General features: G+C 41.2%; 2 protein-coding genes across 7 annotated transcripts in view; one reads left to right on the forward strand and one right to left on the reverse strand.

The window, feature by feature from the left end:
• The window catches only part of MTERF1 (mitochondrial transcription termination factor 1), a 453,452-nt gene extending 450,418 nt beyond the window's left edge, over positions 1-3,034 (forward strand). For both annotated transcript variants that reach the window (XR_010381700.1, XR_010381702.1), the window contains one exon: positions 225-3,034. The gene's annotated coding sequence lies outside the window, so the exon portion shown is untranslated. The remainder of the gene's footprint in view (positions 1-224) is intronic.
• Positions 1-23,252, reverse strand: part of CDK14 (cyclin dependent kinase 14) — a 555,862-nt gene that overhangs the window by 34,019 nt on the left and 498,591 nt on the right. The window lies entirely within an intron of this gene.

Below are 23,252 nucleotides of genomic sequence, written 5' to 3' on the forward strand. Positions count from 1 at the left end.
ACAGTAACAACTAGTGTGTGAACCTACAGTTGCAAACTCCACTGATTTAACATTTTTCTTATAGTAGGGCCATTTAATTCCTCAATAATTCAGAATAACTGCAGTGTTATTTTTTCCTTGGGCCCGAACTCCTCAATTTAAAACCCTTAACCTACTATCAGGAATGCTGACGTCGCGCAACCACCAGCAGCCTCTCAAAGCCTCCTTGCACCAATTCATTCCAGACTGCCTGGACCAGCAAGACACCCAGAGGACATGAAGAGCAATTTCAGGAGACAATATAATTACATTTCAGCAAGATCTTCTTTGCTGCCTTCACCTGCTACGAGCCTGTACAACACATTTAATAAAACATGACTAAACACCTTGTTGGTCAGCGGGGAATGCCTGTCATCACCTGGGAGCAGTGTGAACGAATCACACAGGCGCTACCTCTAGGAACATACAGATAAGTTTGCTGCTTTCAAGACAGAGGTGATAACTGAACAATGGTGTAAGTATACTAAATGCACACCTCGAAAAGGAATCAAACACTTACTATGTGCCTGACGCTGTTCTAAGAACTTTATATTTGTTAACTCCATTTAATCCTCCCAAACTCTATGAAGTAGATACAATTATTTTCTCTGTTTTATATGCGAGGAACCAGAGGTGTGGACAGGGTGAGTAACTTCTCCAGGTTACAGAGTCAATATGTGGTAAGGCTGGGATTTGACCCTCTGACCTTGGAGCTTTTGCTCTCTGTTGCTACCTTATGCCTGTAGGTGCCTTTGGTCCCTGATGCCCTTGCCCTCTGCCCTCCCTGCCCAGTTCACAGCAATTTATTTCTCCCCTGTGTTCCTCAATGGGTACCTTTACTGGGCCACTCTCAAGCTCTGAGTCCCCAGCCTTCTGCCACCTACCTCCCCCATCCCTCTCTGAAAGTCTTTCTACCTGTTTCATGAGTCTTTTCCGGGACTGAAAGGAATGCCAAAGTATCACTGAAACGACCACCAAAAAATCATGTCCCTTTAACACAAAGCTCAAATGATTACTAGAAATACATCGATAAGAAATAGTTTATAAAAAATGAAAAAGTACTCATTAATACAAATACTTATTTTTAGAGAAATCAGTGCTTAAAGAGACCACTGCCCCCAGTGCAATTTCCCGTACCTACAAGAGGCAATAAATAAACATGTATTGAGTGACTGAACGAATGAAGTCCACTCGGGACTGTGGAATTTCAACAGAGGTTTCTGGAAACTTAACACTTGGATGTTTTTGTTGGATTGCTTTAAGAAGATGCTTTTCTGAAAGAAAGACCATTTTGTCAGAATATATATAATCTAATGTTTCCACGTGTTATAAAGCCCTCCACTGAGGGTTGTCTAACAAGTCTGTTCAGGCTACTGCCACTCACCTGCCAAAGAAGACCATGCCTGTTCTCTTTTATGTGCCTGTCTTTCACAAGTTTTTAAAAAAATAACAAACATTTGTGATACCAAGAGAAGAGTTAATCTTTCTTCAGTATCAAGGTTGGAGAAGGCAGAATAGCTAATTTGCTTTCTTGACTTCCGTGGAGGTTTTATTACTTCAGTGTTCTATAAAAAATGTACTTCCATTTCATGTTGACATGCCATTTTATGAACTGTTAATAGAAATTATTGACTCACAAATTGAGGGAAAAACTAAGACTAATATATTATTTATTATGTTCTAGCCAAGTGCTGAATGCCGAGGAGAATTTAACAGTATCTACAGCTTTGTTGTTTTAATATTCAGTTTATTTATTTTGTAATCATATCTTAGATTTAAAAAGCTGTTTTAGGCTCACTGGGTTTTATTCATTAAATAGAAATTGTCCGTCTCAAACTGTTTTCAAACAGTAAAGGTAAGAATTTATTAACAATGGTATAATTAATATAAGGAAGAGGCTGACTGACTCCATTATAAAAGCAGGGTTCTGGTACCTTTACCCCATAGCTGCTTTGGGATTAGCCTATCACAGAAATAGCCCTGCTGTTGTTACCTTGCATCAAAATATAAAGTTATTCTGTTCTGGTATTGCAGAAAAATGCACTGCTTTCAGCAATAAACCTTGCATTTCAGGAACCTCACAGGTCAAGTTTTTCTCAGCAAACTGTAACTTGTACAGTGAATGTCCTGATTTCTAAAAGAAATGAATTCAGTTTTCCCACCTTACCTTCCACTCTAAGAAACCCACCCTCTAGCCACCTGCCTGTGCTGCCTTCACAGTACGCCTTGGCTGTCCCATCACTGACCCTGTGCCCGGCAGCTCCTGTTCAAATCCTCTGTGTCCACCCACCCACTTGTAACCCACAGTATCCATAATCCTGCTGACTCGTCCAGACCCAGATCAAATCCCACCTCCAGTATGAGTCTTCCAAGCCAGAAGCAGCGTTTCCCTGTTCAGATATCGACACTGACACTGATCGTCCCTATGCCTTCAGGTTGCTTCTCTTAGACGTGCCCTTCCCTGGTTTATGTGGGTCTCCATGTCTCCCTCCCCTGCCAGACTGGGGCCTCCTGGACATGGAGACTCTGGAGACAGTCAGCAATTTGATCTTTTGTATTGTATATACATTTGGAAGCTGCCCTCAATCACATGACAAATGAACTGTGGCATAAATATATCATGCTTATGACAGGGTTATGAAATAAAGATGTGTGGACATATTATGTATGGCCTATAAGAGCAATTGCATTATTGTGTAGTGACACTTCCTACTCTGTAAAACCCAGAGCATCTATGCACATAAATGCAGTTGATAAATACATTGTAACAAAGGAGATGAAAAAAAGGAAATGGCAAGTATGTAATATAGTAAAAGAAATTTGAAATAGACAAAAATATCTTTAAAATATATACAGTATATAGTGAAGATCTGATTACCTATAAACCTGGACAAATAAAATCAACTGACAATGAGAAACTAAGTGCTGGCTATAGGTTTCCATCATCTGTTGAACTAAACATTTCCGTACAAGTATTTATTTCTAGGTCACAAGTTGCTTATTTGAACTTACTTCCCCTCCCTGTCACAGCACAACCTCTCTATGTATATTACCCAGGTGGTGGCTAGAGACTTTTCTACCCTTTAAGTCTGGGTGGAACAGGCAGGGATCCTGCCAATTTCTCAGCCCACAGGAGTCCACAATCCTAAGATTTCTGCAAATTCCAGGGACGGCGGTGACACCTACACCCTTAGTGGGTTTGCTGAAGATCTGGAGAAGGTGGAGCTAAGAGCCACATGGTGTTATACCACCCATATGGCTCCTTTCTCCCTGTTACCTTCTGCCCTTCTCCCTTTTCATCCTCTCTGTCCTGGATAAAGTAATTCACATTTTCTAGAGGAAATCTTAGAACCATCTCATCTTCTCAACCTAAGTGGATCTCATTTCTAAATATAATCTTCTAATCAGTATTTCCTCAGACAAAAGTAGTGTCCTTCTTGAGATTAATTCTGATCCTGGCTCTTAAATATTGTAAAAATGTTTCCCATTACAACTCACACATTAAAAAAACAGTATATAGCCAAAAAACTGGAAACCAGCGGAAAACCATCAGAACTACTGCTCTGCCTCTAGGGCTCCTAACCTCCACCACGGGCATGTTCCAGACCCCATGACAAGCTGTGCTAGGCTGGTAACCCCAGCACTGGTCCCACGGCCTGTCTCTGGATTCTTCCTTTTCTTCATGGTACTCCTGGTTGTGATGCACAACTCAGACTTATGTCCAGTTTTGTTTCCTTCTCTCTCTTCTTGAGACTACCACGGTCTTCCACCCATGGCCCAGTTTCATTCTCCTTGCTCCCAGCACAGCCTCGACTCACATTTGTCCACAACAGCAAGCCTGATACAGTGCTGCAGATGATTTGGGATGTGGATAACTGGCCTATGGGTAATGGGCAATTAGATCCACTTAAGAGTTCAGGTATCATTTCTAAATTTCCAGGTTTCATGATCCTCATGATGCTAAGTTACTCATCTCTGCAGTATGTTCTCTTGTTCGCCACTGAGGTAATAGGCAGAAAGGAGGGTAAGTGACCGTCTCTTAGACAATAACAGCAGAAAAGAGTGTTACCACGTGAAGTCCTTCAATCAACCAATCTATGGATTTGAGCATCAGAAAGACCCCATTCCATACCTTCTAACCACCTTCATTTTTTTTTCTTAGGAAAACTGTCTCCACAATTTGTTTTCAGTTAGAAAACACAGTCTCCCATAGTTATGACACCAAGCCAGCATTTTCCCTGTTTCCAGTTAAAGGAAATATAAAGATGCCAGAAAATATTTGCCCAAACAGCACTGTTTTTCATTAGAAGGGCACTTCTAGAGCCAAGTTACTACAATATTAACTCTGTATTGTTCTATTAGTGTGAACTGCAAAATTGAAATAGGCAGGAGTTTTTTGGTTTTTTGCTTTCTCTATCAGCAGCACATCACATTTGTTGGTTATTAAAGAAAGTGTTTACAGATATTAAAAGTTTTTCTCCTCTTTGGGAAAGGCATATTGAAAATGTAACATAATGTCAATTCTCTTTCGCAGCCCTGAAGTTTTAAAAGCATAATTTTTCTGAGTTGTGTCAAATAGTCAGGACATGAATGCTCCCTCCCTCTCACCTCCCCTGCAATGACCTGACTATCTCAGAGCTGAAGAAAGATGTCTACCCTGTGGCCATCAGTTCTTTACCTCTGTCAGGTCAGAAGGATCATTCACTCATACACCTGCCCTGGAATGGCCTTTCACAGTCCTCCTTTTCCAAAGCATTTTCAATATAATGTAATTTATCATGGGACAGACACATTACTTTGCAGACAAAAAAACTACTCAGGGATTAGAGAATGTTTCATATTTCATTAATATGTAAGTCGTGACCAATTCCACTTCCCCAGTGGAACAACTCTGGAAGTGTCAGAGCATAACTGGATGGCCAAGACTTCTGTGTCTGGCACACGGCTGTTGTGAGAGAAAGTTTCTTGGGAGCTGTGGAACTCATCATGGCTTGGGAGGATTGTAGCATCACAGATGTTAAGTGCCAGACCAGGCGCTTGTGTGGCCATGATGAACGTCAGAGTGAAGAGCCAGGTGTGTCTAATCAGGTGGGCTCCCACTGGATTACTTCTGGATGACGGGACAGCAGCCTCTAGTTATTGTTCATTCGTGACGTGCCAGGAATCACAGGCATTAATGCCCATCTGCCTGACCATTCTGCAAGGTCAGCATATGAAAATATTGAGTACCTTCCAAATACTGAGCAGAAACAAGTCTAAGCGCCTCGCAGGGACCATGTCCATCACTTCGCACCACAGCGCTATGAGATACGAGCGAGATTACAGGCTATGCTTCTAAGGCCACAGAGTTAGGAAGTGTCAGAGCCCGGACAGTGGACTCCGAAACCAGAGTCCCTAATGGCCATGCCACAGTGCCCTATTGCCTCTCAGGTAATAGGGGGCACTGAACACTCTCCTCTCTCAATTCTCCAACGGCTTTATAGGATCAGTGTTACCGTCCATACTTGGAAATGGAGAAAACAAGCCTCTGAGAGATTTAGGGACTTGTCTATGGACACAAAGCAAGAAATGATGTTACTGGAATTTGAACCTGGGTCTGTATGAACCTGAAATACAACTAGATGCACCATGTGGCTTCTGACAGGGAGCCTCTGGCTTGTCATGAATAAAAGCTGATTGTGGCAAAAGTTTAGGTGCTCATATCCCAAAATCTCAGGGAACATTGAGGCCATTTTAGTTAGAAACTGCTTTTCTTACAGAGAAAACACGAAGCGTGTGATGCAACTTCTCTGATGAACCTAGTCTTCCACCCTAATCTGGACTCAAATTCAAAAGTCTTTTTCCACGTGTTTCCCTGTTTGAAATGTCTTCGAGCTCTTGCTGATACCTAAGTCACGAGGGTAGATATTAATCGCTGGAGACATGTAATGCCCCAAATATGAAAATGACAGTTGCTTAAAATACAGGTTGTATCATCCAAATGAAGGACGATCCAAAAATGGCAAGTCAGACCGCTAACATTTCCTTAAATGCTATCTGCATGTTCTCCAGTTTTGTCTACAGCTCTTTCATGCGTCTGCTCGCGCTCCAAGTGCCGGGCGTGCCAAGAGGCTCAGCGTAAATGGTTTCAAATGCACAGAATGTGATGGGAATCTCATTTGAAACCATATGGCCTTTCACAAATGCGCCAAATGGCCACTATTCAAAGGTACAAGATTTAAAAAATAATCCTGCCACCATTAAAAATATACGAATAAATAAACGATGGCAATGATTTCCTTTCCCCTACTGGATTCGAGGACGGGTTGGGGAGTATGAACTGCTTCTGCTCTGTGGCTGATTTTCGGTTCAGATAACTCATCTTTATTCATTTCCTTTCAGTCATGATGAGCCATATTGAGAGCAGCTGTAGGCAGGAGGGAAAAAAAAGGATCTCCTCACTCCCTCCTTCAAATCGTGGTCAAACAGCCGTTATAAAGAATCCATCTGGGCTCGGTGCTGTGCTGGGCACCCATGAAATAATAGAAAACAGGAGAAAAAACAATTTCAGCTGAATCTAACAAAGAGATTTAAAAAATACCCAAACATATGTTTTGAGGACAAATCGAACTCAATGATTTAATGCAAAGTCAGGTAGACCAGGAATAAAGGAAAATTCTACTTCTAATTAGTTCGAAACCCAAACGAAACAAAGCGTACTTTAATGTTGATGGGAAACACCAATCAAGCGTCTGGTTACGAGGCAGGTAACTAGAAGTGAGAGGTCTGGTGGCCAGTACTGGTAACACACAAGTCAGAAGGTGGTGAGTGAGTGCCAATAAGCCAAGCCTTAAAATACAAGAAGAGTGAAATGGTCATGGGAAAACAACTTGCACAAAGTGGAAGGAAATGAGACATGATTTACATTAGTGGCTGAGTTTTTATATCTGAAAAAGTCTTTCCAGGTTTACAGAGCAAATGGATTGGGAATCAAAACTCAGTTTTGTTTCATTTTTTAAAAATTTGGATGAATGATGTATATTTTTTGGATCAGGCTTGGTCTGAACTAGGAAGTAAATGCTTTTAACATTTTACTTAAAATGATTTCATCTGTTTTAATACATAAACCCAACAGAAATCTTGTTTATAGATCATTCTACTCTACTTCAATGACACAAAAATGGCTTCAGTTTCAAAGGGGAGACTTGGCAAGTGATTACTGCATAAAATACTGCAGTCTTGTTTATTTTACAGCAGTTTTGTTCATTCGTTTTTAATGGTTACATGAACCAAATGCTTAGGCAACTGTGCTGAAGATGATATGAATCAAAAACAAAGAGATGTTAGAGGGCAAGCTGGAAGACTGACTGCTTTGCAAGTTTTCATAAAACATAACTTACATGGTGAAAAAGTATTCTGAGCAGTGTTTGAAAATGACCAAGAAAACGGAGTGACTAAAACCCACAGTTTTAAGAAGCTAGAAGAAAACCCAACAAAAAGACCACCACAGAATAGGCAAAGTCAAACTCTCTTACCTTCAATTTATTAACTAGAATTAGTAACGGTTTTATTTCTGGTCAGTCTCTGAACTCTCTGCCACTTTGCCACACTGCTGAGTCCTCTCTCCTTTGGGACATTTACCATTCTCTGGTACCCCAAATTTGACTCTCTGTCCACCCCTGCAGTGGCATCTTTTAGTCTCCTTGGCTGGTCGGGTCCATCTTTCATCTAGCCACTCCTCCTCATCACTCACCTCCAGCAGTCCAGCTCTCTAAGCTCCTAAGCCTTCCTCTCTCCTGGGAGTCCATTCACTCATCCCGACAGGCCACTTCTGACCATTCCCAAACCAACACGTCTCCACCTGTAACTGACAGGCACCCGTCAGTGTCCCTCACCCACTGTGGCAACTTCAGTAAGTAAGGTCGGAGCCATCTCCACCACTGAGTCCACTCCTCCAGTCTTGAAAACTTCGACCCATTTTAAAAAACTCTTTCTCTCTCTCTTTTGGCCAGTCAGTCACTGAGTCCTACTAATTTGTCTCTCTCTGTATTTTTCCTCTCAATTGAATCGAGGCTCTCATCACTTCAAATCTAAATCACTGCACCATCATAATACTAACAACTCAGAAATGTCAGCTATTATGTGCCAAGCACTGCTTTAATTGCTTTACATGAATTATCTCATTATACAGGAAGAAATCAAGGCACAGAGAAGAATTTATCCAACTCAGAAAGCAGAGCCAGGATGTGAACCAGAGCTGTCTGATCCTAGAGTTCTTCAGTGCTAGATTAAATTGCTTCTCACAGAATCTCTCATCCAAGCCATGCTGCACACTTTTTCTAAATAAATACAGCCACTCAATTTTTCTAAAATATTGTTTTAAATGTGGCAATATATACTAGCAGCCTCAATTACCCATACCTCTTGGCTCAAAATTTGAGTTAAAATTTCTGGAAATTTATCCTAAGGAAATAATTAGCAATGGATGGGAAGATTTATATACAGGGACCTTCACTGCAACAAGATTTATAATAGTTCAAAACTGGAAACAACTTTAATGTTTAATGGTTGACTAAACAGAACTGTGGCACAACCATATGAGGGAATATACACCATTAACAATGAGTCTGCAGAAGAGTATTTGATGACATGGGAAAATGTTCAAGATTTACTAAGAGGGGAAGAAAAAACAGATTATTAAAGTTACACAGAGCCATACAGAGTATGAATCCAATATTGTTAAAAAAAAAAGGGGGGGGGGAACCACAACCCAAACCAAAACAATTCAAAATACACCAAAATGGTAACCAAAAGTGTTTCTTAAGTATTGAGGCCCTAAGGGATTTATTTTCATGCTTTTCCAAAATTTTACGATGAATACATGATACCTTCTAATCAGAACCCCCTCTTATGATAAATGTCATTTTAAAAATAATATTCAAATCCAATTCCTTCCATAGTATCACTTCCCTGCTCAAGGACATGGCAATAAATACTTGTTATCTGTTACGTTAGGTTAAAAGTTTCACTACCTACAACTGAAACTCCTTTGTTTAAAGGCTTCTTGTTGGTTCTTCAGTCCCAGCCCCGAGTCCTTCCCAGAGAGTGTTAGGCCACAGCCAGACCAACATCTCCGTGACACTTCTGCACATCAACGCTGGCTCCCCGGGGGGTCAGGGCCCAGCCGGAGCCCCACTCCGCCACTCACACCTCACCGATACAGACGCGTCCACTGCTCCACTGGATTCTTAGAGAATAACTGGAATTTATTTACAAACATTTGGTACTTCTTTCTAGTTTTACCATGTGTGGAAAATGGTACTCAACATGTGGGCCAGTTACTATAAAAAATCGTCATTACCATACACAAGCCAGGCCAGTGGTATTCATCGTATCACCCGCACGTCTGCGCTGCAGTTTTACTATTTACGTGCTGGGCTTGGTTGCTATTCTCTGTCTCCGACATCACATTTTTCACACTTGGGCTGTGCAGTACTTCCCACATAAATTCAACTGATACATTTACTTGTATTTTTTTCTTGCTCAAATGTCAGTTCTTTGAGTTCAGTAATAACATCTAATTAAGCTTTATAGCCCTAGAACATAGCATGCAGTAGTTACTCAATAAATATTTGTTGAATGAATTACAGATTAGAGAAAATGGGTAAATCTGTATCTAAAGTAAATATAGGTTGGTTGAGGAACATCCCGGAAGCAACTCTAACATCGCTTATGACTGAAATACAACATCAAACACTAGAAAGGATCCAAATCTCCATGAGTGAAACTGCTAACGCTAAAATATGTCCTTTGCCCACCTGGCTTTGCCATATATCTAAGCTGCATAAAAGTTAACAAGAAAATACAACTCTTACCCATTATACTAACTTCTTATAAGACTGTTCCTACCTAGAGACGTAGTTATGAAATGGGTGAGAGGGGAGAGGAGAAAAAAAAGAATTTTTACTGGTTGTGAAAATTCCCAAATAGTAACTCTAATTGCTACTTTTCCCCCACCATACTCTAAATTACTCTTAAGTTGCTACGTATCTGTAGAAACCAAAAGATCATACCACGATTCAGAAGACAACACTGTATGAATTAAGTGATCCACAAGGGGACCTATAATTTTCCTGTGGTGCTTTGGAGAGGTTGTAACCACATGAGGAAAATCTGACTGGTTAATATAGCCAATCAAGCCACTGGCTGCATTTAAGAATACCATAATCCCAAACACACAGGCTTGGTTTTTATAATGCATGGGTATAACTCTAGCGGAGTCTGCATACTGCAAGGATTTTTCCATCTCATGTTGGCCCTAATTTCCATTTCTTTAGTCTACTTCACTTCTCTCTTTGAGCTGTATGGGTCATAACATTACATCATAAGTGGGCAAAACTGAGACTCCTCTTTCCATCTTAGCAACCATGAAACGGAGATATTTAGCTACTAGTGGATTCCATCATCCAGCTAGGAATGAACCTGGATCAAAGGGAGAACATGCAAAGAGAAAAGTGAAGCATTTTTCCTCTTCTTCATCTATGGACTAAAGAACAAAAGTGCCCCCTTGGAAGCCAGTGGGGAACTCCAAGAGGGAAGCCATTCCAAACTGGTTTTATTTAGACTGTTGCAAAAGCATGGCAAACATTATTTAAAATAGAACTCCTAACAAATCAACCAGAGAAATAAAAATCAAGAAATAAAAAGGTATAGTTTTACATGAAACCCCATCATAACATTACAGGTAGGGAAACTCAGGTCCAGTCCCCTAATTTATAGGTTAACCACATTCCCTCAGGCTTTTAACAGGTGAATGAGAGCATGAATGAGAGCAGGATGAGATGCAAAGTTATCTGGATGGGAATAACAAGGGGCCACTGTGAGTAGGGACATTCTGTATCAAAGATATGATCTGCAACGAACGGACTCTGGGATGAGGATGCTCTCATTGGACCTGTAAATACTTTAGCCAATCAGACTCACTTTGGAAGTGGGAATTTGAGTTCTCTGTCCCAAATCATGAGACAGCCTGAACACTGGGGTGTGAGCGAGCGGACGGGTTGAGGGGTGGTGGTGAACAGTAAAGCAGTAAAGCAGAAGCAAACGGCGTAGTCTCCACAAGGGAACTCCAGTCTTAAGAACAGTTTCTGCTTCATGGGATATACAGTCCTTGGGACACTGCAGGCATTAAATAGGAACTGTTCCTAACGATACTGGTGTTCTTTAGTGGAGAGTTCTCCATATAAACAAAACTTAAAAATACTTTGTGCTTTAATGAGGCAAAAAAATCAAGAAATATGAGTCTTGTATCTATTACAGTAAAACCTAATTTGGATTAATGGCCTGAAAGACACATCTAAATTAAAATCTAAACTCTAATATTTTTTAAAGTGATACAACTGTATTATCTTTAAGTATACACAGAAATAGAAGAGGACTGAATTCATCTAGCAGAGGTCCAAGGGTTTCCCTGGACTTAGCATATCAACAGTAACTTCACCGTGCTAGGAAACATTTTCTTAAAAAAAAAAAATTATTGAAGAAAACAGTTTTCTTATAGGATAAACATTCCTTTGCGTTTTTCAGAAATGTTATCACCTTAGCAAACTACTTTTCATAGATGAAGGAAAGGTCAAATTCACCAGGCCATTCGCCTTATCAAAAAGTATTATACACTAAGTTTAAATGTTTAAATTTAGAAAGTTGTAATAAATTTAGTAGTAGCTCCATACACGTGTGCACATGTACACACACACACACACACACAGTACCTTACGCCTTTCTAGTTTTTAGAACAACATGTAAAAAAAAATCACCAGTTGTCTGCATTGCTACAGAGCAGCCAAAGTAAATGGATTGACAGACAAGACTGCACCCAAATAGGTAATTAGTTATCTGATCTAATATATTTTAATCTAAAAGGAGACTTGGAAAAGGGAATTCCATTTTAGAAAATGCTTTAAAACACAAACTGTCCCCCTGTAAACAAGCAGCAGTCAGGACGTCTTACATCCCTGGTGCTAGAAGGGTGAAGTACTCCTCTAAATGTCTCTTCCACTTCCTCCCAATCAGAGGATGCTGTGACTTTTTTGGATTTATGAATTAGCCAGGCCAGCCAGCATCTTGAACATGACAGATTCTGTCTAGATCTATCCACTGCCTGCTGGGAAGAGACAATGCCTCTCACACCTGGAACCCTGAAGCCCTTTCAGCTGCCCGCTCTGCAACCGTGGCAGCTGGGCCCCACACAATTCCTCATCTCCCGCCACCAGGCCTCACTGCCTAAAAACTACGTGCCTTGTTAGCCAACAACCGAGTGTGAAATCACTACACTGCAATTCCCTGCTCTCTGAGTCAGTCCTTTTTTCCCCCTACTACAGATCCAGATGCATTGGGTCAATACGAGAGTGGGGGAAAATAGAGTAGAATAAAATGAATGTATCAGGGCAGTCGTAGCACACTGGGACAGCATATTTAATTCCGTATAGTAAAGTTAGTTGGTGTATTCACCTAAAACAGTTTAGAGCTAGCTAACAAAACCAAGTCGTATGCTATTTAACATCATCATTGTGTTCTGAACTTACACGGGATACATAAAGGAGAGAAGTATGGAGACAGATATGTAGCCAAGAACAAGCTTTTGTCAGGTCTAAAATTGCTAACAGATTAGAATGTGTGTGACAAGGCCCTGAGATTGCAACATATGTTCTTTTTAAGGAGTATTAACATTTCATGCATTAGCTACATGCTAACCAAGAGGGCTTGAACCACTAAGAACGATCAGAACACCCCACGGTGAGTCAGCAGCTCTCCTCCATACTCTGAATCCTGTGTGTGCAGGCGCCGGAGGATGAAGGATGCATGGAAGATTGGCGTGAAGAGGAGGAAAGTCAAGAAGGAAAGAACACGAAGAAACAGGCTGTAATGTGTGCTGCACGTGGTGCTTTTTTTCCTTGAAGAAGCTCCTAATGCGAAGGGCATGTTCGAAAGAGGGAAGGCATGTTCTGAAATAAAGCTGTTTTCCACATTCCACCCCACCTAAATAACACCTCATATCTAGTACGACTTCCCCAGTTGCAGGCCTGGTTTTGCTCCACATCCTTTAATAGCTCCTTCACTTCTATTCTCATAATGATTCTTTTTCAAGAGTGCAAAATTGTCTTATGGCAAAAATCAGAGGGTTGAATGAATATTATTATTAAAAATAAACCAGGACCACTAGGTCCATCCAGAGCACCTGAAAATCATTAGGCCATTAATACAGCCCCCCTAACTGTAAATGTCAACATCTGGTGTGTTACATTTTGATACAAAATTTCAACAACTTGTGCTCTTAGTCTCCAGGCTCCTACAGACAGCAGCTATATTTGTCCCCCACAATGCCGGCAAGTAGCAAGAATTCAGTACGCGTTTGTAGACTTGTACTGATAGAGAAGAAATGGAAAACATAAAATAATACTTCTAAGCAAGGAGTCTCACCAGCAGCCTCATTCACACACCCCTCTTCAGCAGTCCTCTGGGACTCCTGGGTGTCCCTGACCACAGACCTCATTCCTCTGGCCAGACTCACTGACCATTGTCTGTCTTCCCCATCAGACTTCAGTATCCCCCAGGATGGGCACTAAGGCTTACCTGACTTTGTAGTCTACATATCCGGAACAGGACTGCACTTACAGGAGGTGATCCACTCTCCACCCTAAGGTGCCAAACCTAATTATGACCTCAAAACTTCATATCCATCAAAGAGGTTCCATCATATCTTATTAAAGAGACCGAAAATGCAGAACTCCCGCATAAGTAAAATGTCATTATGTGCACATCATTATCGAATTTGCAAATTCTCTTTTAAAATGAGTTATTTTGTATTGTACAGCTTAATCTTATTATTCACAGGTTATTCAGAATCTGGAGATAGGCAGTAGTTATATATGTGCCTGTGTGGCTACACATATATATGTGCAGACAGATAGAAATAGAAAAAGACAAAGATACATAAACTTTTAACCCTAGGCCTCTTTTTACTTCTTGACTGATTCCCTGGTGGTGATTTTAAGGTTAAACATAATTAGAAATGTAGATTGGAAGCATATTCTATGAAGTATTATCCTACCAAGAGAGAAATAATTTTAGAGTTAGTTGTTTTCCTGGATTATCTGTGCACTTACCCAGATTTTTATGGGGAAAAGGAGTTGGGTTTGGATCTTGAGATTCATAGCCTCACTTCATACATGGCAAGTTGGTAACCCCTATGATAAACTGTAAGATATTTATCACATATGCAAACATTATCTGTTAGAGGAGAGGCAACATGGTTTACATAGAGAAAAGGCATGTCTCTCCAATCATTTTGAGTTATTTGAGATGGTAAATAAGCAGAGCACATAATTTATTTAAACTTTCAAAACCCTTTGACAAGGTTCCACATCAAAGATGGTTTATAAAAACGGAGTTAACATGAGATTGGGGAGAGTGTTTTCCTATGGAGAAAGGGCTTGATTAAAGATGGGAAATAATGAGTAGAACCAACATTTTCCATCAAAGGACTGTTAAAAGTAACTTGTAGCCAGCATTAGCTGGATTTTCTTTTTAATATTAAAAATTATCTTAGAATTCTTTAAAAAAAAAAAAAAGCCCATCTGTAGAATCCACCTGCCTCTTTCAGGTGATGAAATACCTAAAACCATGGGAAGATCTGTGTGTGTGTGTGTGTGTGTGTGTGTGTGTGTGAGAGAGAGAGAGAGAGAGAGAGATCAAAGAAAAATAGAGACAGACAGGAGACGACAGAAGGTGGAAGCTGCTAGGGTGTTCAGCTTGGGAAAACAGAAGTTGAGAGGGGGAGACTGGAAAAGTTTACAAAAAAATCACAAAGGACACAAGTGGGGGTATCTCTTAGACTCACTGTCTGAACAGTAAAGCCAGGTAAACCCCTTTGAAGTTTAAAAGGCTCTTTTAGGACATCTGATCGGAAGGGCTTAGATTCACACAACAGGTGTCTCTTCAAGAGAAAGCATCCAGTGAAAAACTGAAGTGAGCTTAAGATGTTTGGGACACTCAGGGAGGCTAGATTCTTAACAGGTTAATAAAGGTCCGCATCCCCACCTTTGAGCGTCCCCTCCCCTCCACCCCTCACAGACAGAGGTGGAAGAGGAGCCAGGTTTGCAAGCCGTTGCTTCCGTTCCCGTCCATTAAGGCAGAAAATGGAGCATGAATTATGAACGTCGCGTTAGCTATCGCTGCTGTCAGCACGAGCCCCTCGTGACCCAATCTGGGGATGAGGGGTAGAGGGGAGAAGATTCCAGCCAAATAACAGTACTATCTAAAGGTGTAAAGGATCTTTTTTGAGGTAATTAAAAAAAATTGGGGGTGACTTTTAAGACTGACTTTCTTATGTGCAGTGTGGCATAGAACAGCTTGTAGGCCGCAGATCAATACATTCCGGTTAACTTTCAAGTCATGTTGGCATGCAGCCCTGGCTGGTTTATTAATTCAAATTTCAGCCCTCTAAAAAGGTGTGTCTAAGGAAATAAGGCACTCTATAGATCGCAGGGAGACTGCTCAATCAGAGCAGGCCTCCATATATATTGGTGACTGGTTATCAACATCAACAGGAAATCTTAAAACACTGAATAGGTCACCCCTCCTGTCTCGTTCAGTCAGTGTTCTTAGGAACCATTCCTTTTTGCTTTTAAGAGTACTTAGCATCTGAGCAGCAAATGTCTGTGGCTTTCCTCAGGCAACATTCAGCAGTTAGGTAATTAAGAATAAAAAGGGTGTGAAGGAAAGGAGAGGAGCTGTCTCAATGTTCATCCTCCACGTAGGAAGGAGTGTCTGCGGTGGTTTCCTGTTCTTTTTCCTTTTCCTGCCCCTCTGTCCCCAATACCTATCTAACTATAAGGACATAACCTAAAAGTCTGACAGTAGAGATGAAAAGCTAGAAAGAGCTTATGTTTCTTTCTTTCCATCATCTCTCCCATGCATTTTTTCTTATCTTTGATGCTTCACTTTGTTTGCTTTCCATATACAGTTTTTAAAAGCCCTCAAATATCTGCCCGTGGATTATCCCTTCTGTGGACTTGTTCCAGCTATCTAGACATTCTGGAATTCCCGCTCCAAAATGGTTATCATTTGAAGTCGACAAACGGCTTTTATGATTAGACTATGCCAAAAATCACCCTGACAGTACAGCTGCAGTGCAAACGATGCATCCTCAAACTGAATGATCTGGATTCTCTGCATTGCTTTCCTTTCTGTTGACACAAATAAGGGGAAGCTGCCTGAATCTATGAAAACTGGTCAGAGACTGCAGTTGAATTCCACAGCATTTTTCATTCTGAAAGAATTATTTACAAAACAACAATACTATTTGACTATGGCCCATCATGATTGTTTCTTAAGTATATGTTTTAAAAAAATACAAGTGCTTATGTAGAAATCAGATATTTTCAGATCAGTTGTGTGTTCATCAAGTTTACACAGAACATTATCATTTTATTAAGAACTGTGATATGAATTTTAAGAGCCAACTAAAACAATATGAAACTTATGCCACAGTTTCATGCCGAGAATTTTAGATTAAGGACAGCTTTACACTTTTTATTTCTGACTGCATTCAGTTTTAATCAGGGTTCCTGGAGCTTCTCACGAACAGTGAAATTGTATTTAAATAGGGCCTTCAGGGTGTTCGAGTTACGGATTAATTAACTCAATTTGGACGGGGTTTTGGGGGCACTGTAGTTCTCGCAGCTCTAATTTTATCTCCAGAGGTAGTCAAAGTTTCTCTAGACATTAGCAACTAAATAATTGCATAGGCTAAGACTGGCTGTGACTGAAACATCTAAAATAAAGCAGGCTCCTCAGAATTCAGAGTAAGGCCAATGCAACGGGATGACAGTGGTCGGCAGAATGGGGATGAGACCGCTTCGAGGTCTGCTGTGAGCACTGAATACGAGCGTGTGTGAAGCGCTGGACACGCCGCCTGGCACACAGTAAGTGCTCAGTAAGTGAGATGCTGTCATGATGATTATTATAAATTGGATGAAGGTGATTCATGGCAAAGCAGACTTTTCTAGAAATAAAAGGCAACGAGAAAAGGTTCAGGAAGAGAGCACCCTGTGCTTGTTCAGATGTTGCAGAGAACGGCCCTTCGTTAGGTTCTTCTCTCCTGCCTTCTCCCAGGCACCATGTGTGCCTGCTCCCACACCCTCCCGTCCTGTTGAGGCCCTTACATTTCTTGTCTGGCTTCAAACATGCCCTGGACTCTGCGACCTTTCTGTGCCTTTTGATTCCCGGCTCTGGAAGCCCATCCCTGACTGTAAATATCCCACCTGGTCTTCAGACTTCAGCTCAGAGGCTGTCTTCTCCCTGACTCAGTGAGGTCTGTCCCTGCTGTTCTCATTGCATCTTATTTATACTTGTACAATAGCACTTTCCACATCTTACCTTGAACTAATCATCTGTATCTTATGTGGCCTACTGCACTGTATACTGCTTGACAGTAGGGACCACTGGTATGGACTGAATGTTTGTGTCCCATCAAAAGTCATCCGCTGAAGCCCTCACCCCCAGCGTGATGGTATTTGGAGTTGGGGCCTTTGGGAGGTAATTAGGTTTGGATGAATTCATGAGGGTGGGGCCCCATGATCAGACTGGAGTTCTCATAAGAGAGAGAGAGACGAAAGCTCTCCCCCCCCCCCTTATGAAAATACACTGAGAAAGTGGCTGTCGGCTGGGAAGCTCTCACCCGGAGCCACATCTGCCAGCTCCTCGATCTTGGATTTCCCAGCTTCCAGAACAGTAAGAAATAAATTCCGGTTATTTAAACCACCCAGTCATGGTATTTTTCTTTGGGAAGCCGAAGCAGATGAGTGCCACCTCGTCCTGATATCTCTCACAAATCCATCTATGGGCTTTGTTGGCGTTTAATAAATGTTTGCCAGCTGCCTTCTGGCTCTTGCTCATCTAGGCCATTTGTTTCCATGAGTATCTTCCTTCCCTGGAAACTCGTTATACCCCTTTCAGGTTGCTCCTGGTTCCCCAGCAACTATATGCAAACAGAAACGTGTATCATAGTAAACCTGATTCACTGCTGAACAATTAGAAAAGATTCTAAGGCCTAATAAGGGCGAGGAAGTAACGAGTGAGTGAAGTGGGCTACGTCATTTACATAAAGAAATCCGTTCTTGCCAATTCCTCTCCCAAGGAAAGGCTCCTTTGGGCTATTTTTATATTTGTTATTTAAAGACAGGGACACAGTTACAAGAAATAGCTCACTTTTCTTTTCCCCCCACCAGAAGATAAACAACAGACAAAAGGTAAAGGGGAGCGGCAGCTGCTTCTCAGCCTCAGTGGCAGGAGGACAGTCAGTGAGTGGTGGGGACCGTGGCAAACTTCACAGCATGGCCTTTTCCAAAAAGGCAGTGGCTACTCAACTCTGGCCCATCACTGTGGTTAGAGAATGCCTGGAATGGCTCAGTCTTCCTCTCTCTCTCTTTTTTTTTTTTTTCAGAGAAATAGGGATTTTTATATAAGATATGCATAGTTTTAAACACTGGCTCTTATCTTAAAAATTTAGAACCACTGTTTGAGGCAAATACAGTGTGTACGGGTAGTATCCGTTGAAGGCTCCCCGGTGACAGCCTCCACCAGTGCTCTGGAAAGTCAGAGACAGACCGCACAGCTGCAGCCTGGAAAGCTCTGGCTCGGCATCATGAAGACGGTACCGGGGGGACACCTCCAACTTGCTGTGTCTTCCTTCTGACCCTTCTCTCTCTGCTGTGGGTGCGGGTCTTTACCCACAATAGCTCAGGAACAGTGATCCAGCCTTTGAACCTTTACACTGATCTCCGCAGAGTGGTCTCAGGCCGGAGGTGCCCAAATCTTCAGTTCTTCCTTGGATTCCTCACTCTCTATTGATACGCCAACCCAAATGAAAGGGCATTTTTACTTTGCATCCCCAGACTTGGCCTAATTGTCCTCACCCACTGCTTACCCCTTCAGAGTTCTTCCAGGCCACCAGTGAAGGCGCATCCGGCCTATTTGCTAGTCTCACTATGTGGGATGCAATTTTAATTCTTCTCTGGTCTATGTCCTCCCGCTCCAACCACGTAACTACATCACATTAATGATTTCTTTGGAATGGTGTTCAGCAACGCCTACTGGGGCCATGAAACTTCACTAATCTTCCTTAAAAACTGCTGCTGCTTCTATGCTTTTTACAACACGTCCAGGTCTACTTTTGTGCTTTTTTTGCTGACTTAAAAAAAAAAAAATCTCTTGAATGTCTCTTCTCAATTTCCACCAATTCCTTTTCTTCATTCTCTTTAAAACTCATGCCAAACCAAGCCCCAATTTGCCCTTCCTTCTGTCATGATTATGTATGATTTGGACCAAGACCTGTGTTGCATTGTAAGGATTTCTAGTTTTTCCTCATTTTAGGTAAAGGAAATGGAAAGACAAAAATAATGATAATAAAAGAGTTCAAGTAAATGTGTCTTTCGTTTATCATAAACTTTATGGAATTGGGGATTCGTAACAGTTTACTGAGCATTTGTTATGAACCAAGCAAGCCACTGTGCTAAATACTTTACATTTATCAACCCATTTAATCTTCACAACAAGCTAAGATAGGCATTATTCTTAGTTCTGATTTACAGATGGAAAAACTGATGCTTAGAAAGGTTAAGACCTAGCCCAGGAAATGGCAGATAGCACAGTGCAGTCTCAAGACACAAGCGGCTGGTCCAAGCCAGAGACCGTCATCTCTACCCTGCACAGGTTCCTTGAGTTAAAGACAGCTGCTTATACTGAGTGAATCCCCTGCTAACAGGACTGATGTGTGCAATGCAGTGAATGGCTAATAAAATGTTCACCAACATCAGGTCACACTCGTGTATGTGTGCAAACAGGCAAAACAGAACTCATCACTAAACAACAGAGCTCAACATTAGATCCCACCTTTCAGGAAAGTCTGTGTCACAGAGGTCCCCTCAACAGTGTCAAAGGCGGAATAAAAGCAGCTGCTAAACCCATTTCAACTTCCCAAAGGAAGTCCTATAAAACATTTTTAAGAAAGTCAGCTTGTTTTCTTATTTAGTCTTGTTCTCTTACTATTTAATTCTATTAAAGAGACTCTCTCTCCCCAGGATGCTCAATTCTCCAGGGACCACGTGAGGAGGCTGCCACATGGCTCTCACTCGTGTCACCGCTGCTCACGTCTGCCTCTCATCCCCTCTAAAGAGCCGGACAGGGAGAAGCACAGGCAGAAGGGCTTGCTGCTTCCCCCCTTTTTGATTGTAAGGCTGCTTAAAGTCCATTCAGATTGAGTATTGTCCTGGTTATATGCTAAGTCTCAAAGTTTTCTATGGGATTAAGTAGGGAAACTGCATTTCAATTTCAGAAAGACAGAAAAAAAAAAATCCCCCAAACAGCTGAGGGCTGGATGATTTCCCAAGCCCTCCCTCGTACAGAAAACCAAAATAATGCCTGATCTGGTCCGGACAGCTACTGTACTTAGCTCTAAAAATCCCAAGAAGGGACCTGGGAAATCATTTATTCAAACTTCTGGCCACTGCATCCTTTGTTTAAAAGATATCTTAGGTGGAAACATAAAGTATAAAGCAGATTACAGTGGAGCCACTTTGATGGAGAGTGATGCGCTTGGAGCCCTGCCCAGTGTTTCCCTCCCTCCCTCCGCCTCCCAAGAGAAACCCTGAAGGGGGTCTGAGAAGCAGTCACTGGCTTTCAAACTTGTTGTGGGCACAACTCACTGTCAAAACTCATTCTATTAAGTGACTCAGCGTTAGTGCACTTGCACACAAACACACGCGTCACTGAAACAAAACTTTCAGGAAATAACCTTTATTCTTAGTTCACATGAGCATTTGATCATCTCCGATATTTCTCTTTCTCACCTAGTCTATCCCATTTAAGAAACACTATTTCCAGTCCACTAGACTGGTATCACCACCCATGCGAGGCGTTGAAAAACACTGCATCCAAGGACTTACTCCTCAAAATGAGTCTAAAGATGAAGAAATTTCTACACACGTCTGCGGTTCCTCCCGCTAAGGAACTGAAGAGAGTCCAGTAAGAAGTGGTAAATGGAGGCACTAAAATCTGGGTGTCGGACTGATTCACTTGATCTGGGAAGGGCAGATTACCTTTGCAGGGAATGGGGGACGCTGACCAACAGCGATGCCTTGTCTTTTTTCTGATGACAAATCATGAGACAAGTCAACTTGGTTTCCACTGCATGGACCAGAGAAGCTGGGAAAGTCAGACTCAAGGCAACTAAAAGATGGAGAAGGAAAGAGTTTGTCTGTATTTGAGTCTCTGCTTCTGGTTTATGCCCAAGGCCCTGTTTTATGTTTGTCCTTGGTCCCCAAAACATCCTGTATCCTGGTAATCTACCATTTGATTAAAAAGAAGAAGAAGAAAAGGAAAAGAAATCCAGCACAGTCATGATAAAAATTTTGAAAATAAGTTGTCATTAATATACATAAAATCTATTCATGCTACCAAATTATCACCAATATAAGGGGGAAAAAACTACCCCTTTAAAAGAACAGTACAGAAAATATTTCTGGTGAATTTAAATAAAGTGAGAGAGGATGCAAATATATGTATCTGTGGAAAAAATTTCAATGTCTACTACTTTTCCACCCTTACGATTGTCAGCTCACTATGTCAATCCAGTGGCAGCCACAGGATTTAAAGGCTCTACTGAACTTTCTTCACTAACTTAAAAGATAATCTCCAACGCCATCTATTTAAATATGTGTCCCCTTTTACTTTTCATTTTAGGAAGAGGTTGCAAGAAATACACCTTAAAAAATAATCTAGCCAAGGCAAACCTGTAACAGGGCTTCAAACATAGGTACTTCCACACCAAATCACAAAATGGGCTTTTATAAGTTTCCTTCTACAAAAATAAATAAGAGAAAGTAATAAAAAAAGATAAAGCCTTCATACAGAATTGCAGCAATTACATCCCCACAGCTACACTATGACCCAAAACTTTGCAAAGGCTTTGATTATTGAACCATGGCTGAAGTGAGTAATTTGCTTTTCCCTAAGAAAACAGGCACATTCATTCTCACCACAATGGAGAGAGGCAGTTTTAATTAAACCTTATCAAAAGATGAATAAAAAATAAACTCAATACCCATTCCACAGAACTCTATTTTCATCTATTTAGTTTCAGCTTGCCATGTTCATGCAATAATTATCCACTGTCCAAGGAATGCTGGAGTTGTGTTAATGTTGGTAAAGATTTAATTAGCTCAATTATCTGGAGAGTATTGAATTGAGGCTCAGCACAGTACAAATTTCTTCAGGCTTTATACATACCTCTAATCAAAATACATGAAAACTGAAATCTCAGTGAACAAAGGACTCTTACTTCTACAATTCCACTACTGAAACAGTTCCATACTTCATAATTTTATTACTCCAATTAAAAAAAAAAACACCCCACAATATAAGTCCTTAGAAGTAGAACTCACAAGTGAAGGCTTATCTTGGTGTGAGAGCGTGTGTGTGCGCGCACGCACGTGCATGCCGGCCTACACAGTGCATGCAGTTAACTTCCTGGATCTATAAACATGTTCTTAGAAAGTTAATTAAATTTTCCTTTTGGATAAACATTAACATCCAAAGTCCAGCCTTTTCAAAAAAGTTTACCTTTTCAACATAGCCTACATACAGTACCTTTTTCTCGGAAAACGAGGCATTTAAGAAGCATTGAAAGTGCAGTAACACAGACAACTGTTTCAATCTGTCAGACACCAGGGACAGACAGTAGGGTTCGTTTCAGAGAACAGACTGGCCCCCAGCGGCCTGACCTTCCTGGTGGGAAAGAGAACAGAGGGCTGTGCTTGACAAGCTCCGCAACAAAGAGGTATATTCAGGTCTCCCCAGTTCAGACATGCTTCTCACAGGGGAAAATGCAAAGCAGGAGAAAGAAACGCACCACCTCCAGCAAAGCAGAGTTTACTCAGATCACAGACCAGCATCTCAACCGTAACAAAAAAATAACGTATTTAGGAAAGTAGCAAGCACCATTTTATTCATTCAGTTTATAACTTCAGAAAGCTCTCATCTGGCTATTGCCAACACCTTAGCTTCCGGCCTCACCTGTGATCCATGCTCACTGGAAACCCCCAGATATGATTATCCTGATAAAGATTTTCCTAATCACCAATGAAGAAGGTGCAACATTTCTCTTAGAAGCTGGCTCATGCTCATTTCGAAGTAAG

The sequence above is a fragment of the Camelus dromedarius genome, chromosome 7 (genome assembly GCF_036321535.1).
Source record: "Camelus dromedarius isolate mCamDro1 chromosome 7, mCamDro1.pat, whole genome shotgun sequence".
Lineage (NCBI taxonomy): Eukaryota > Metazoa > Chordata > Mammalia > Artiodactyla > Camelidae > Camelus > Camelus dromedarius.